This window comes from Harpegnathos saltator, unplaced genomic scaffold, assembly GCF_003227715.2.
Source record: "Harpegnathos saltator strain DR-91 unplaced genomic scaffold, Hsal_v8.6 scaffold765, whole genome shotgun sequence".
Taxonomy (NCBI): domain Eukaryota; kingdom Metazoa; phylum Arthropoda; class Insecta; order Hymenoptera; family Formicidae; genus Harpegnathos; species Harpegnathos saltator.
The window spans coordinates 433943-449176 of NW_020230610.1; the positions used below are offsets into that span (position 1 = coordinate 433943).

At 38.7% G+C, this 15234-nt stretch overlaps 1 protein-coding gene across 4 annotated transcripts in view; it reads right to left on the reverse strand.

Annotated features, from left to right (window-relative positions):
- The window catches only part of Atg4a (Autophagy-related 4a), a 456226-nt gene that overhangs the window by 399409 nt on the left and 41583 nt on the right, over window positions 1–15234 (reverse strand). The window lies entirely within an intron of this gene.

Here is a 15234-nt window from a genome sequence, read left to right on the forward strand (position 1 = left end):
CTAGATAACATAGTTCTATGGTATGAATCTCGTATCATCTACGGATCTCACAAAATTCGAGAAAATCGACTTTTTGACGATCACCGTCAAGAATAAACATACCTTTTCTTTCATGTTCCAATCGACAGCTTTTTGTTCTGGGTTGTTCTAGACCTAGATAACATAGTTATAGTATAAATCTCGTATTATTTACGGTCCTCACAAATTTGAAAAAATCGAGTTTTTAACGGTCATCGTCAAGAGTAAACATACTTTTCCTTTCGTGTTCTAATCGGCAGCTTTTGGTTCTGAGTTTTTCTAGACCTAGGTAACATAGTTCTACGGTATAAATCTCGTATCATCTATGGTTCTCAAAATTGGATAAAGATCGAATTTTTAATGATCAACGTCGAGAATAAACATATTCTCTCTTTCACGTTCTAATCGATAGCTTTTTCTTCTGTGTCGTTCTAGGCGTTATGAAAGACAGGTTCCTTTTTAGCGTACACGCATACCGCGGCGAGAATTTATAAAATGCTATAAAAACTACATGTATCTTTGACAATTATGTTATTAGATCCTACTTTTAAAACAGGTAAAATATTACCATTTTATAACACACTTATAGTGGAACATTGTTATAAGTTTTACAAGATCTGTCTTTCATAACGCCCAGACGACTTACAAGGAAACGGTATGAACTGTCCCTTTTTTTTTTTAATCACACTGGGGAAATCCTCATGGATACCCCCGCCCTTTTGGGGAGGACGGAGGTTATGTCGGACTTCTACCGACTAAAACCCCTGCGGGGTGCCTACCGCTCGGACCGTGGTGGGGGGAGTCAGGGGAACTACGCCTGCATTCCCTCCCCGAATGAACTGTCCCTCACCGATTTTGATGGGTTTTGGATATGTTGTAGAGCAACAAAAAGTATTAGACAGATTTTTTTTTACGTGCATATCTCAAAGTTTAGGGAGTGAAACAACCCCGCGGAAGAAACATTTTCATCTTTTTGTGAATATCTTCTAAAGTACGAAGTATATGAAAAGTGTAAGTAGAGGTAAATGAAGGTATATAAAGTATATGAAAAAGTGTTCCCTACAAAAGTTTTACAATATTTTATACTGTTTGCAACGGTATATTTAGATTTTACAAAAGTGTCAAAATTTTCAACTTCCCTCCTCCTATCCTTTTAATTTTGCAAAGTTAAAAAATTGCATGAGAACAAAAATTGAAGAGCATTTGATGTCAAATCCATCCATATCTAATAATACAATATGGTCATGATTAATTTTTAGAAAAACGAGATGATACCATCGTGCTATAGATGCTGCGCTGTAGATAGGTGTTGTGTTATTTCTTTTTAGTTGCGCTGTATTACGCAATAACTGTCTCTTATGCATATTTGCTCATACCATAAAATGTAAGAGAATTAATCTTAACCAGTTCACTGATAATGGCCCATATATGTCCAAAAAAATATAGAGACCATGAAAGAAGGAGGGCGTACTAAGTGGCGGCGGGACACCGTGCGTTCAGGACCTGCATCTTATTTTTGTTCCGGAGAGAGAAAAATATCGAGAGCGCGGCAATCGCTAGGCCGGGGAATTGAACCCGAGTCTTTCGCTTGGCGGGCGACTGCTCTAGACCACTGAGCTACCTGACACTCCACGTTCACGACATTCTCCTCTCCCTAGATAACGTTAAGAGATGTCGTTTGGAAGCGACATCTCGAGTGCTATTCCGAGCACACGGCAATTACAGAGAGAGACATGTTACTTGTACTAGTGGTACAAGCTGCTGGTCTCTAGTGACACTTCTGGTAATGGCCCATATATGTCCATCTTGAATAATTCTGCTAATTTTCAACGGATTTGCACACAACTCGGTACTCCCAAGGTTTTTAAGTCGCTAATTAAAAATCTAGAGTCAAGTTTGAGAAATTCAAAACGGCGGATCCAATATGGCAACTTCAAATGGCTAACTTTGATATAATATTATGGATATGTATCAAACTCGGTATATGTATATTTTATTGATCACAGATAACAAATACAGAATCGAAATAAAAACATTAAAACTGGCGGATCCAACATGGCAGACCAATATTTTTGCTTCTAGTAACTAACGCTATTTTATTATATATACTTTTACCTCCGTATTAGCTGGTGAAATATCACGACCCCAGAGTGTGCCACATGGAGGCTACAGTAGGATTTATATTCTATTCTTCTATTTTTTTTATTTTCTTAATTTTAATTCTTTTGTTTTTTATTTTTTGCTTTCTTACTTTTTTATTTTTTGTAGCCGTACGAAACAGATATACCAGTCTTAACTGCATAGTGAAAATAAAATAAAGTTTGAATATCTTGAACTAATCCATTATCTGCGACCAAAAAATTATATTGAATATAATACATTTTCATAATAAAATAACAAAGTTAATCACTTAAAGACGCCATGTTGGATCCGCCATTTTAATTTTCTTAATTTCGACTCTGTTATTTATGATCGATAAAACATACATATACCGAGTCTGATGTATATCCATAATATCATATCAAAAATAGCCATTTAAAATCGCCATATTGGAACCGCCATTTTGGATTTTAAAATTTTGACTTCGGACTTATAATTATAAGTTTTGAGTCGATTGAGTTGATTATAATCAGCGACTCAAAACACCTTTTATAGATAAGCTTACATATAAAATATGACACTATTCACTCTGACTAGTTTTGGTACAAAACGTTATTTCGACCCACTAGTGAACTGGTTAATGACACTGTGACGCCTGGTGTGCGTCCGTGCGGGTCCTTCCCGCTAAGGACTGTTATCGAGGGGTCTCGGCGAGGCGCGGCTCGCCGGACCCAGCGGCGGGAAGGGATCGCGCTCAATTAGTTGTTCGAATATTAATAAAATAGCTTTATTTAGAACTGAACAGTGCCGAGGTATAGTAAGTGGTGCGTGCAGCCAGTGGGTGGTCGCTTGCCGTGTTCCGTCCGCGGAAAGGTTCGGGCCGGCGGGCTGCCCGTGGCGCTTCGGACCACGTATTCGCACGCGGGGACGCGGTCGAGGCGATCTGCGTGGATCTTTTCGTTGTCTACGGCGGACGAGCACCTTCGTCTTGAGATGGCGAGGACACTCGCTCTCGGGTTGGTGAGTACGCTCGCTATTTGGAAGACGGTGGCGAGTACGCTCGCCCGGGAGAAGTCGACGAGGACACTCGCTCTCAGGATGGCGAGTACGCTCGCTGTTAGAGAGGCGGCGAGTACGCTCGCCTGGGAGAAATCGGCGAGGACACTCGCTCTCAGGGTGGCGAGTACGCTCGCTTTTAGGGAGGCGGCGAGTACGCTCGCCTGGGAGAAATCGGCGAGGACACTCGCTCTCAGGATGGCGAGTACGCTCGCTTTCGGAAGGCGGCGAGTACGCTCGCCTTGGAGAAGTCGGCGAGGACACTCGCTCTCAAGATGGCGAGTACGCTTGCTTTTGGAAGGCGGCGAGTACGCTCGCCTTGGAGAAGTCGGCGAGGACACTCGCTCTCAGGATGGCGAGTACGCTCGCTTTTGGAAGGCGGCGAGTACGCTCGCCTTGGAGAAGTCGGCGAGGACACTCGCTCTCAGGATGGCGAGTACGTGGAGAAGATGCCGGAGAACTCTCAGGCGGATCGGTGCCTCGTCTTGAGGCATCGGAAGACAGGTGCTCTTGTCAGTCGCACGGCGCCTTATATTGGCCGCCCGTGCGACTTTAGTTCGTTTCCCTCCTGTATCGCGCGACACGGGGGGGCACTTGATGATCGCATGCCGCGCGCGCCGAGGCGGTCCTTGCCTCCACGCGCGCGCCACGTGCTCGCTCGCTCCTTTGTTCGCTCGCTCGCTTTCTCGCTCCCGTCGCTCGCTCGGTCTTATTGCTCCTCTCGTTCGCTTGCATCCTGTGCAGGGTGCTTTCCTGCGGACTGCATTCGGCTCGGCCCGATGCGTAACGATCGTATCGTTACAACAAAATATGCAACTTATTACACTAAATAAAGATGTTAGATAGATGAACGTATACAATATGTCTGACTCGAGCGGATATGCTTAATTATTTGTTAGAAAATTAAAGATACAAAAAAATTGTTTAAACAAAAGTTGTTTAGCTTAAAAGGGGATGCGAAAGGGGACAACGATAGCATTTTGTTTACAGATGATGCTACTTTCGAGATATTCACTAGTGATCAATTTTCTTAAATAAAAGTTCCAACTTTTTATTACATCACTTTCTTCTACCAATTAATTTGAACTTTCCGCCTTTGGAAATTTCCATCTTTGAAAATTTCAAAATCATCAAATTAATAAAAGTCAGGTCAGTTAAATTTCCAAAAGTCAATAAGTTAACAAAAGATAGACCATTGCACCAATATATTCTTGAGACCAAATAGAGTAAAAAAGTCTAGTACTATTTTTTCTTCCGACAAACAGTTAATGAGATATCGTAAGATAAATATTGAAAAAGTTATCTTTAAATATTTCAAAAAATATTAGGCAAACAAAAAAATGTTTCTGACAAAAGGTGTTCAAATTCATTGGTAAAAGAAAATAATGTGATAAAAAGTTGAGATTTCTATTTAAGAAAATTGATGATCAGTGAATACCTCGAAAATAGCGCCATCTGTAAACAAAATGCTATCGGTCTTATGTCTCCCTTCGAACCAAACAACTTCCGTTTAAACAATTTTTTTGTATCTGCAATTTTCTAACGAATAATTAAGCGTATCCGCTTGAATCAGACATACCATATATGCACGTTCATCTAACATCTTTATTTCGTGTAATAAGTTGCATATTGTGTCATTAATTAATTCTCTTGCATTTTATGATATGAACAAATAAGAGATCCATAAGAGACAGTTATTGAGTATAGATAAAAAAAATACCACATCACCTATTTACAACGTAGCGCCTATAGCACGATGGTATCATCTCGTTTTTCTAAAAATTAATCATGACCATATTATATTATTATATATGGATGAGTTCGGCATCAAACGCTCTTTAATTTTTGTCCTCATGAAATTTTTTAATTTTGCAAAATTAAAAGGATAGGATAGGGGAGGTTGAAAATTTTGACACTTTTGAAAAATCTAAATATACCGTTGCAAACAGTATAAAATGCTGTAAAACTTTTGTAGGAAACATTTTTTCATATACCTCGAATACCTCATATACTTTAGAAGATATTCGCAAAGTGAAAATGTTTCTTTCAAGGGGTTGTTTCACCCTTTAAACTTTGAGATACGCACATAAAAAATACGTGTCTAATAATTTTTATTGCTCTACAACATATCCAAAGTCCATCAAAATCGGTAAGGGACAGTTCATATCATTTCCTTGTAAGTCGTTTTGAGCGTTATAAAAGACAAATCTTGTAAAACATGTTCCACTATAAGTGTGTTATAAAATGAGCAATATTTTATCTGTTTTAAAAGTAGGATTTAATAACTGTGACGTGGCGATTTTGGGATCGCTCGTCACAAGAGGCTGAGAGCCTCCGAGAGGGTCCGGGGAACGTCGCGCTCGCCCGCAATCGCGGGCGAGCTACTTTATAGGGATAAATTATCGTGAGTACATTTCGTGTTGGCGAGCGATCTCGTACCGAAGAGTGCGAGATTGCCTTTTTTTGTGATACTCCCACGTCCCGACAAAGTGTATGCCCCTATCGCCGCGGGTATCCTCCGACCAGCATGAGAAACGGACGAATGAGATCGGGCCGGGGAGGAAGAAGTGAAGGACGCAAGGAGCCGCGACGGGAGGACTGAAAGACCCCGCAGGTGATATCTCAGTTCCGCTAAAGGCTCCCGTTTACGAGAATTTTTGCCGTTATTATCGTACCGCTGCCGATTCATTTTGTGTGTTGTCGACAACGAAGAAAACAAGCCAGGAATCGGCACATAACAACAAGGAGCTTGGATCACGCAGGAGATGCGCGGAGAGAGAAAAAAAGACATAGAACAGCATCTCGACATCGCGTGATCACGGAAGAAAAAAACAGATCCGGGAATGGAACTGGGGCAATGTCTGCGCGACTAGCTGGAAAAAGGACACTCCTTGCGAAGACGCGGATGTAGAGCGACGTAAATCTAAGTTACGGAAAAAAAAAGAAATAGAAACGAGCTATCGCGACTCAAGTGCCCGGCTATCGTTGTCTTTTGGTGCCGTGAGTATACCGCAGGATCGAGTCCGGTGGGTCGTGCGTGGCCAGTGCATCGAAGCGGAAGTCGCGTCCAAGCGTGCAGGTTATCGTGCGGGTGCGTCGGATTCAGAGAGAGAGAGCGAGATAGAGAGAGCGAGGGAGACAAGAAGACGAGACAGAGCGAAAGGAACTATCGGAGGAGCGCGACACCGGCGAGGGAGTCTGCCGCAGGCGTGCGAACTTGTAAGGGTATCTTTTTGTAATTGCCCCTGTGTCCGGGTGAACCGCTTGCGCGGCGGGACCGGTCGATGGCTGTCGGACTTTAGCGAAAATTAGTGTTAAGTATTGGTAGTTGAAGCCGTCTTTCCGCGGAACGCGGGGAGCCGGGCATCTCTTTCTCTCAGGAGCGGGTGTAGGCCGCTACTGAAATCGCGGGTCGTGGGACAAGAGGACAAACCGTGGTCGCTCTCGCCTCTCCGTCAGGAGTCATTCGTTAAAATTTTGTAAGCCGTACGCGAAATACCGTGTTATATCGAAGAACATAGCACTGATTGTCGATTCGGGTATAATTCCGTTGTCGTACGGACGAAAATATACGCTTGTAATTCTGTTGTCGCATGGACGAAAATATACGTTTGTTTCCTTGTTCGAAATCTTGCCGTTTCTATCAATTTCGGTACCCTCCTTGTCCCCACAAAGAGAGATCCACTCCCGACTCCGATTATAATCATAAAGAGCTATCGGTCTCGTAGGCGATCGAGCCCGCGAATTGTACCATTAGTTTTGGTGGACACGAGAAGCGTGCCTGGCGCCCAACTTAGATTTTTTTTTGCGGTCTTCCTTCCTTTGTGCATTTTGGGGAAGCGTCGGAGGGCGACTGAGAGGTCGTCGCGAATATTTGCCCGCTCTCTAATCGGTAGAAGCGGTCGCATAACATAATTGTCAAAGATACATGTAGTTTTGACAGCATTTTGCAAATTCTCGCCGCGGTATGTGTGTACAATAAAAAGGAACCTGTCTTTCATAACGTCCACAACGACACAGAAGAAAAAGCTCGATTAGATCGATTAGAACGTGAAAGAGAGAATATGTTTATTCTCGACGTTAATCATTAAAAATTCGATCTTTATCCAATTTTGAGAACTATAGATGATACGAGATTCATACCATAGAACTATATTACCTAGGTTTAGAAAAACTCAGAACCAAAAGCTGCCGATTAGAACACGAAAGGAAAAGTATATTTACTCTTGAAGATGACCGTTAAAAACTCGATTTTTTTCGAATTTTATGATAACCGTGATAATACGAAATTTATATAAGGTTGTCTAAAAAGTATTGAGCCTTTTGCACACGAGATAGCGTTAGTGTCCCAAATCTCAGGGTATATGAGTCGCAGCAGGTCAGGCCTAACGTCATTTGACAGCTCACAGTTGAAGTTAATAGACGTACAAAAAGTGTTGGAATTCTTATAATCAGACGTAAGGTATTGCGCCGTGAAGATGAGTGAGCTTTCCGCAAAACTGCACTACATTTTACAATTTTATTTCGATAAAGGCGCAAATGCTGCGCAGACCCGTGAAGAAATTTGTGCTGTTTATGGGCTTCTATATCTTAATACGTTATCAAAAGCAACAGCCAAAAGATCGTCCAGTCGCTTTTGTTCTGGAAATTTCGATATCCAAAATGCTCCTCGCAGTGGGCGATCAATCACAGAAAAAGTAGATGATACTCTGGTAAAAGTTAAGCAAGATCGGCATATAAGCAGTCATGCCATCGCCAATGACCTAAACATCCATCACCAAACAGTGTTAAACTATTTGGAGAAAGCTGGCTACAAAAAGAAGCTCGATGTTTGGGAGTCACATGATCTGATTCAAAAAAATTTATTCGATCAAATTTCTATCTGCAAATCTCTACTGAAACGTAACGAAATCGAACCATTTCTGAAACGGTTAATCACGAGTGATGAAAAGTGGATAACCTACGACAACAATGTGCGAAAAAGATCGTGGTCGTAGCAAGGAGAAGTTCCACAGTCTGTGGCAAAGTTTACACTGACGCCCAGGAAGGTTATGCTGTGTGTTTGATGTGATTGGAAGGGCATCGTGCATCATGAGTTGCTGCCGCCAGGCAGAACGATAGACTCGGACCTGTACTGTCGACAATTAGCGCGATTGCACCTCAAAAAAGCAATTAAAAAAACGGTCGGAACTGATCAACGGGCATCGTATACCACGCTGACAACGCCAGATCGCATACGTCTTTAACGACCCGTCAGAAATTGAGAGAACTTGGCTGGGAGATTTTAATGTATCGCCCGGACCTGGCACTGTTAGACTATTATTTGTTTCGGTCTCTGCAGAACTTCTTGAGTGGTGTTAAGTTAGTTTCAAAAGAAGCCTATGAAAACCACGTGTCACAATTTTTTTACCAGAAATCACAGAAGTTCTATAGCGACAGGATTATGGTGTTGCCAGAAAAATGGCAGAAGGTCATCGAACAAAATGGTGCATATGTGGTTTCATAATGTTATTTTCAAATAACAATAAATGTATTCTCAATTTTGACCTCCAAAGATTCAATACTTTTTAGACAACCTAATATTATAGAACTATATTATCTAGGTCTAGAACAACCCAGAACAAAAGCTGTTGATTGGAAAAGAAAGGTATGTTTATTCTTGACAGTAATCGTCAAAAAATCGATTTTCTCGAATTTTGTGAGATCCATAGATGATACGAGATTCATACCATAGAACTATGTTATCTAGGTCTAGAACAACCCATAATAAAAAGCTATCGATTGGAATACGAAAATAAAGGTATGTTTATTCTTAATGGTGACCGTTAAAAAATCGATTTTCTCAGATTTTGTGAGAACCGTAGATGATATGACATTTATACTATATGACATATGACATTTATACTATAGATCTATGTTATCTAGGTTTAGAACAACCCAGAACAAAAAGCTGTCGATTGAAATATGAAAGGAAGAGTATGTTTATTTTTGGTCAGGGAATATTCGTATGTCGGACATTTCTTTCATTTGCTGAACTTCCGGTACGACTTACGGAATTATTCTGCTAGACAATGTTTGGAACAACTATTAGGAGCCAAAAAAGTTCTGAGCCTTTTTTTGCAAAATTCAAAATTTATTTAAAAACAAACAAAACTATATTAATCAACGAAATATTCCCCGTTTGCATCGATGACCTTTTGCCATCTTTCGGGCAGCTTGCGAATTCCCTGATGGTAGAAGCTCACCGGCTTCGAGGTGACAAAGTCATCAATGCATTTTCGTATCTCTTCAAGTGTCACAAAATGTGTATCAGCCAAGAAATGCTGCAGAGACCGGAATAGGTAGTAATTGGAAGGTGCCATGTCTGGGCTATACGCCGCGTGCGGGAGAAGTTCCCAGCCTAACGCAAAGATATGGTCCTGAGTCACTTTCGCAACATGTGGTCGGGCATTGTCATGAAGCAGTATCACTTTACGACGTCCTTTGCCAATAAATGGCCTCTTTTCTTCAAACGCATTGCTCAAATTGCTCAATTGTTGCTGATAGCGATCTGCCGTTACTGTTTCACCCAGCTGTAACAACTCGTAATACAATACACCTTTCCAATCCCACCATATGCAAAGCAAAACCTTCTTGGCGTGGATATTGGATTTGGCGTCGATATCGAAGGTTGACCAGGGTCAACCCATGATTTTTTACACTTCGGATTATCATAAAGTATCCACTTTTCATCACCTGTAATGATTTGGTGCAGAAAATCCTTTTTCCGGAACCTTTAAAGCAAAGTGAGTGCCGTGTCACGCCGTCGATTTTTGTTGTCTTCGGACAGTGCATGCGGAACCCATCTGCCTTCCTTTTGAACTCTTCCTATTGCATGTAAACGTGTGGAAATGGCTTGTCGCGTAACGCCAAGTTGCTCTGCAAGCTCCTTTTCAGTTTGTGCAGAGTTTATATCCAACAATGCTTGCAGTTCGTCCGTTTCAATCTTTTGAGGGCGTCCAGCACGCGGTTCATCTTCAAGACTGAAATCTCCTTGGCGAAATTTTTGATACCACCTTTTACACGTAGCATAACTTACAGCATTCTCTCCATATGCAACACAGATCATTTCAGTGGCTTCAGCAGCATTTTTCTTCAGATGAAACGCGAAGTGGATGGAAAATCGAATATGTTCTTTTGTTATTGCCATCATGAACACTGCTGATTTTAAGGTTATGTGCATCAAACGCCAAATCGCACGATGTTTCGAAAGACCAAATGTCACTGCTTTAAAACCGCAAGAGGGCGGGAAAATTAATGCAATTTAAATTGGTTTCAGTAGTATGAAATCTAGGACTCAGAACTTTTTTGCACTCCTAATAGAATAATCTGTTACGATAAAATAATGTTCGATTTTTAGAAAAGGAGGGACCAGCTAAAAAAACAATTTTTCTCGTTTCATTAGAGAACTGTTTGAAATAAAATAATATCGCTTTGGAACAATGTAGTACAAAGTAAGAATAACCTGAAACAACTTTCAAAAAAGCAATTTTCGGAAAAGGTGGAGCTAACTTCATGTACACGAGTAGCAATCCAGTTAGAACAATAATACTGATCCGACTTAAATTCAACTTCGAAACGGTTGATGACACGTTGAGTTAAATGCAGATCGAGTTTGATACAATATCAACCTATATAATTTTTAATTTTACGTAGTATATATTATTTATTTCAACTGCTTATCATTGTAATTCTTGTTTATTATCACCAATCAATGATAAATCGTAACGTTTTGAGGATGTTTCAATATCGCTTCGACGAAATTAACTAAGTTATCAGTCTTATAGTTATAGTCTTCTATAAAGAGACCTAAAGATGTAGCATATTTTTAATAATCAATATTTTCAATTTATTAATAACGGACAAGAGACAGTAGAATACTTCAACCTTCCCACGTATACATTGGGTAATGCGAATGCCAACGGTATGTCAACTTTAAATTTGGTTTGCAAGGGGACATAAGATGGTGTCATTGATTTGACTTTGAGTGAGCATGCCAAGGTCACATGGAGTTACATTGCTTTTTCAAATAGAATCCCCTATTTCCACTGCGTATTTTTGTAGCCTATCTCGAGAGCTTCCCAAAACACTATAATAAAATCTTTTTTAAACAGTACGAGTTACAAGGCTTGAAAGTTACAATTCCGTCGGCATTAGCATTACCCAAGGTGCACCGGCCAGTGAAGGCAAGACCCAAGATTGATCCAACTAGTGAAGGCAAGATTCTGATGCGGCCAGTGAAGGCAAGACCCAAGATCAGTGATGCCAGAAAAGCAATCCGGTAGCATAGCACAGCGTGTGAGGGGTAGCGCACACAACGAGCAACTCCGCGTCCGTGTGCGTTCAGTGCTTCGGCCGGCGTCGGGCTTTAGACAAGAGCAGACGACGTCTGTTGTCTCTGTCTTCGTCAAACGATGCACATAGCTAACTCCGCCGGCCGCGGAAATCTCGCGCTATAGACTTCTTTTGTTATTTCGCCGCTCGTAGGCCCGCCTCACGTATTTAGAAACATTATAATATAATTCTTATGTCGTTCAGAGTATGCATTGTTAAAGTTGTAGACATTATAGGAATATTGTGAGTAGTAGGTAAATGAATTTTGCCTGAAATCCCCGAATTTTTGTGTATGTGAAAGATATTTGCTATATCTCTGAGTACTACATTCAAAGATATTGTAAAAAATACCGGGCATTATTAATGTTATAATTATGCAATCCGTCACACACAATAGTAATAATGCCCGGCACTCTGCAGAATATCTATAAACTCAGAATATCAGAATACTCAGAAATATACCAAAAGCATTTTGGAATAACGAATACTTTCAGATGTCGGCCAGCATCTGTTACTTTTCTATTGAAATACATAGTGCTCGGGAATATTAATTTATTTAACAACCGCGATACAAGAACGGTAGTGCTTCCTAGCATAGTCTAGTGATTATATTGCTTGATTTTATGGCCACATTTCTATATCCTGTTTTTCATACTGTCTCCTATTACATAAATCAAACGTAAAATGCAATTTAAATTAAATGCAATATAATTGCAATATAATTGCAATATAAATGCAATATAAATATTTATTCGTTACAGAAACGATATAAAGGAAATAAAGATATGAAGGATAGAAGGAACAGAAATAAGAAATAAAGAAATCCACTCTTGGCCAACATATGTCATTTTCGTCAAAACAATTTTGGTAGTTATTGAAACACTTACGTATTGTTTATTCAAACAGAATTAAATAAAAAATGAAATGAAATGATATTTGCTGTGTAAAAAATATTTCTTCTATTAATATATCATATATATTATTTTGTGTGTAACAACTACATGTAGTAAAAATTAAATTATTCTATGTTCTACTCTTTATATCCGAGACAACATAACTTTCAAGAGACATCTTGGAAATGCTTTAAAGATGTCCTCAGGACGTTGAACGTCCTCTGGACGTCTTAGGCTTTCATTAGGATATAATATCGTTATAATGTAATAAAAAATATAGTGTTGCACTAATAGTTCTACACTTATACTAATAGTCTATGTACATAACGTTGCTCAACCGAAACCGCGCGAAGGTGATAGTCTTTTCCATCAGAAGGAAATGTAAAACGTTAGTTTCTTTTAAAATTGCATTAATTGTTATATGCATATAATTTTCTTATAATATAACATGTAGAAATAAAACATGTTATAATAGAAAAAATATGTTGCAATATAAGGAATACAATATTAAAAAAAAATATTTTGCATTTCCGAAAGTTGGGATGAAGGATAGGAGAGAATAGAAAAAGGATAGGAAGACAGAAATAGAGAAAGGATAAGAAGACAGAATAGATAGAAATATAGAAAAAAAGGATAATAAAAGAATAAAAGGAACTACAAAAATAGAATATAGATAGAAGCGATAGACAAATCCCAGACAACACGGACTTTGAAGAGATATCCTAAAGAAAGCCTAAGATGTCCAGAAGACGTTCAACGTCCTGAGGATATCTTTAGAGCATTTCCAAGATATCTCTTGGAAGTTATGTTGTCTCGGATATAAAGAATAGAACATAGGAAGACACGCAATGCATAGAGAGTTATATTAAGGTCATTTACACGATGTATACTTTACGACAGAATTCGGAAAATATTGGATTTAGAAAACAATAACATACTTGGAGTAATTATGATAAAAATAATAAAAATATACACATTTAATAATAATACACATAAATAATAAATATATATAATAAATATGTACACATTTAATAATCATGTATTGTTAGCTACATTATACAATATATTACATAAATAGATATATAACCCAAATTTATCTCGAACAATACATTGTGTAAAGTGACCTTTACATTAGTAGTATATTAAATTATTTTTGACTCTTTTGTAGTATTGTAAACAAATATTGAATTTGTTATGTTCAAAACAACATTCTTGTGAAGTTTGTATCAGATTGAAATGAATATTTAATAAATAGTCCAGAAACTTTCACAATTCTGCGTTTGACGTAAACACAATGTTTAAAGACTCAGAAAGGCCGAAAATAATTTAATATTTCTAGTATTAAAAGGAAAAAAGCGCATATGCTTTTACTTAAGCCTAACAAGGGTAGGACGCATCGACCGGGAAACAGTTTGGAACGAAACTTACGGAGTTAATAGTACTTGACTACTAATAACTCATGGTAATAGCATACGACGCAATACCTCTTCGTTTTCGAGAAAAAACGGTCTAAAGGAAAGAGTCAACAAAGTGTACGAGTTAGTAAGAAGGATATTTAACGAAGCGTCGTAGCGCAGCAGCGAAGGTAACGGACTACCGAGGTGACGGCTGAGGTTCGATCCCTGCTGTACGGTTTTTTTCTATTTTATAAGCATGAAAATGGAGCAGAAAACATTAATAAGTAATAAAACTGCGTTTCTTAAATATATTAGTGTTTGTTAAATATACTATTAATGATTTAAATTGCAAAAAAAACCCTAATTCTTATCTATAAAATATATAGTGTATGAGAAAATTTTTATATAATAATTGCAATGGAAATAGGAGTAAAAATATATATTTTCGCTGCAGGATTTTTCGATAATAATTCATTATTCTCGTAAATAGAATTCGCATATACGAGAGCATTAGTGAATTCACCTTTAAAATCTTCATTTTCAAAAGATCTTTCTTCTAGCAATTCTACACCAACTATTTTACTTGTTGAAGGATTCTCTGACATTGTTATGATATATGTAATTTAAATATGATCACCGAATTGCTCTGTATCACTAGTAAACACACACTGCTGCTTGCTTTACTGACGACTGTTCCGATGCTCGAATCATTTCGTCATTCTTAACGATCGTTTAGAATGACACAAAGGAAGTTTTTGGAGGAGGATTGCCAGAAGAGGTAAAGACACAACATAACTTCAACACAACACGACTTCAATACAACATAGAGAATTGTACAGAAATAAATATTTTATATATACGATATAAGATTACGAAAAATTATCTCATACTAGTTTTACTCTTTGCGATCGGCTGATTTCGAAGAGATCGATAAACATGGATATCTATAAGTTGATCTAAACATTTGAATCTAGCATCGGGAGAATAGTTTTCTTTCATTATCGCTAGCCTTATTTGCCGTGCCGCACGCCAGGCGATCATGAATGCCAGCCTGGCAGCATGGCCTTCTACGACGACTTACGAATGCCGCCACTGTGGCGGCATCGACCGTAAAGGGTTAGTAGCATATTTCATAACAATATTTTTATTCCTATTTCCATTGCAATTATTATATAAAAATTTTCTCATACACTATATATTTTATAGATAAAATTTACGGTCTCTTTGCAATTTAAATCATTAATAATATATTTAACAAACACTAATATATTTAAGAAACGCAGTTTTATTATTTATTAATGTTTTTTGTTTCATTTTTATGCTTACAGAATAAAAAAAGACCATACAGCAGGGATCGAACCTCAGCCGTCACTTCGGTAGTCCGTTACCTTCGCTGC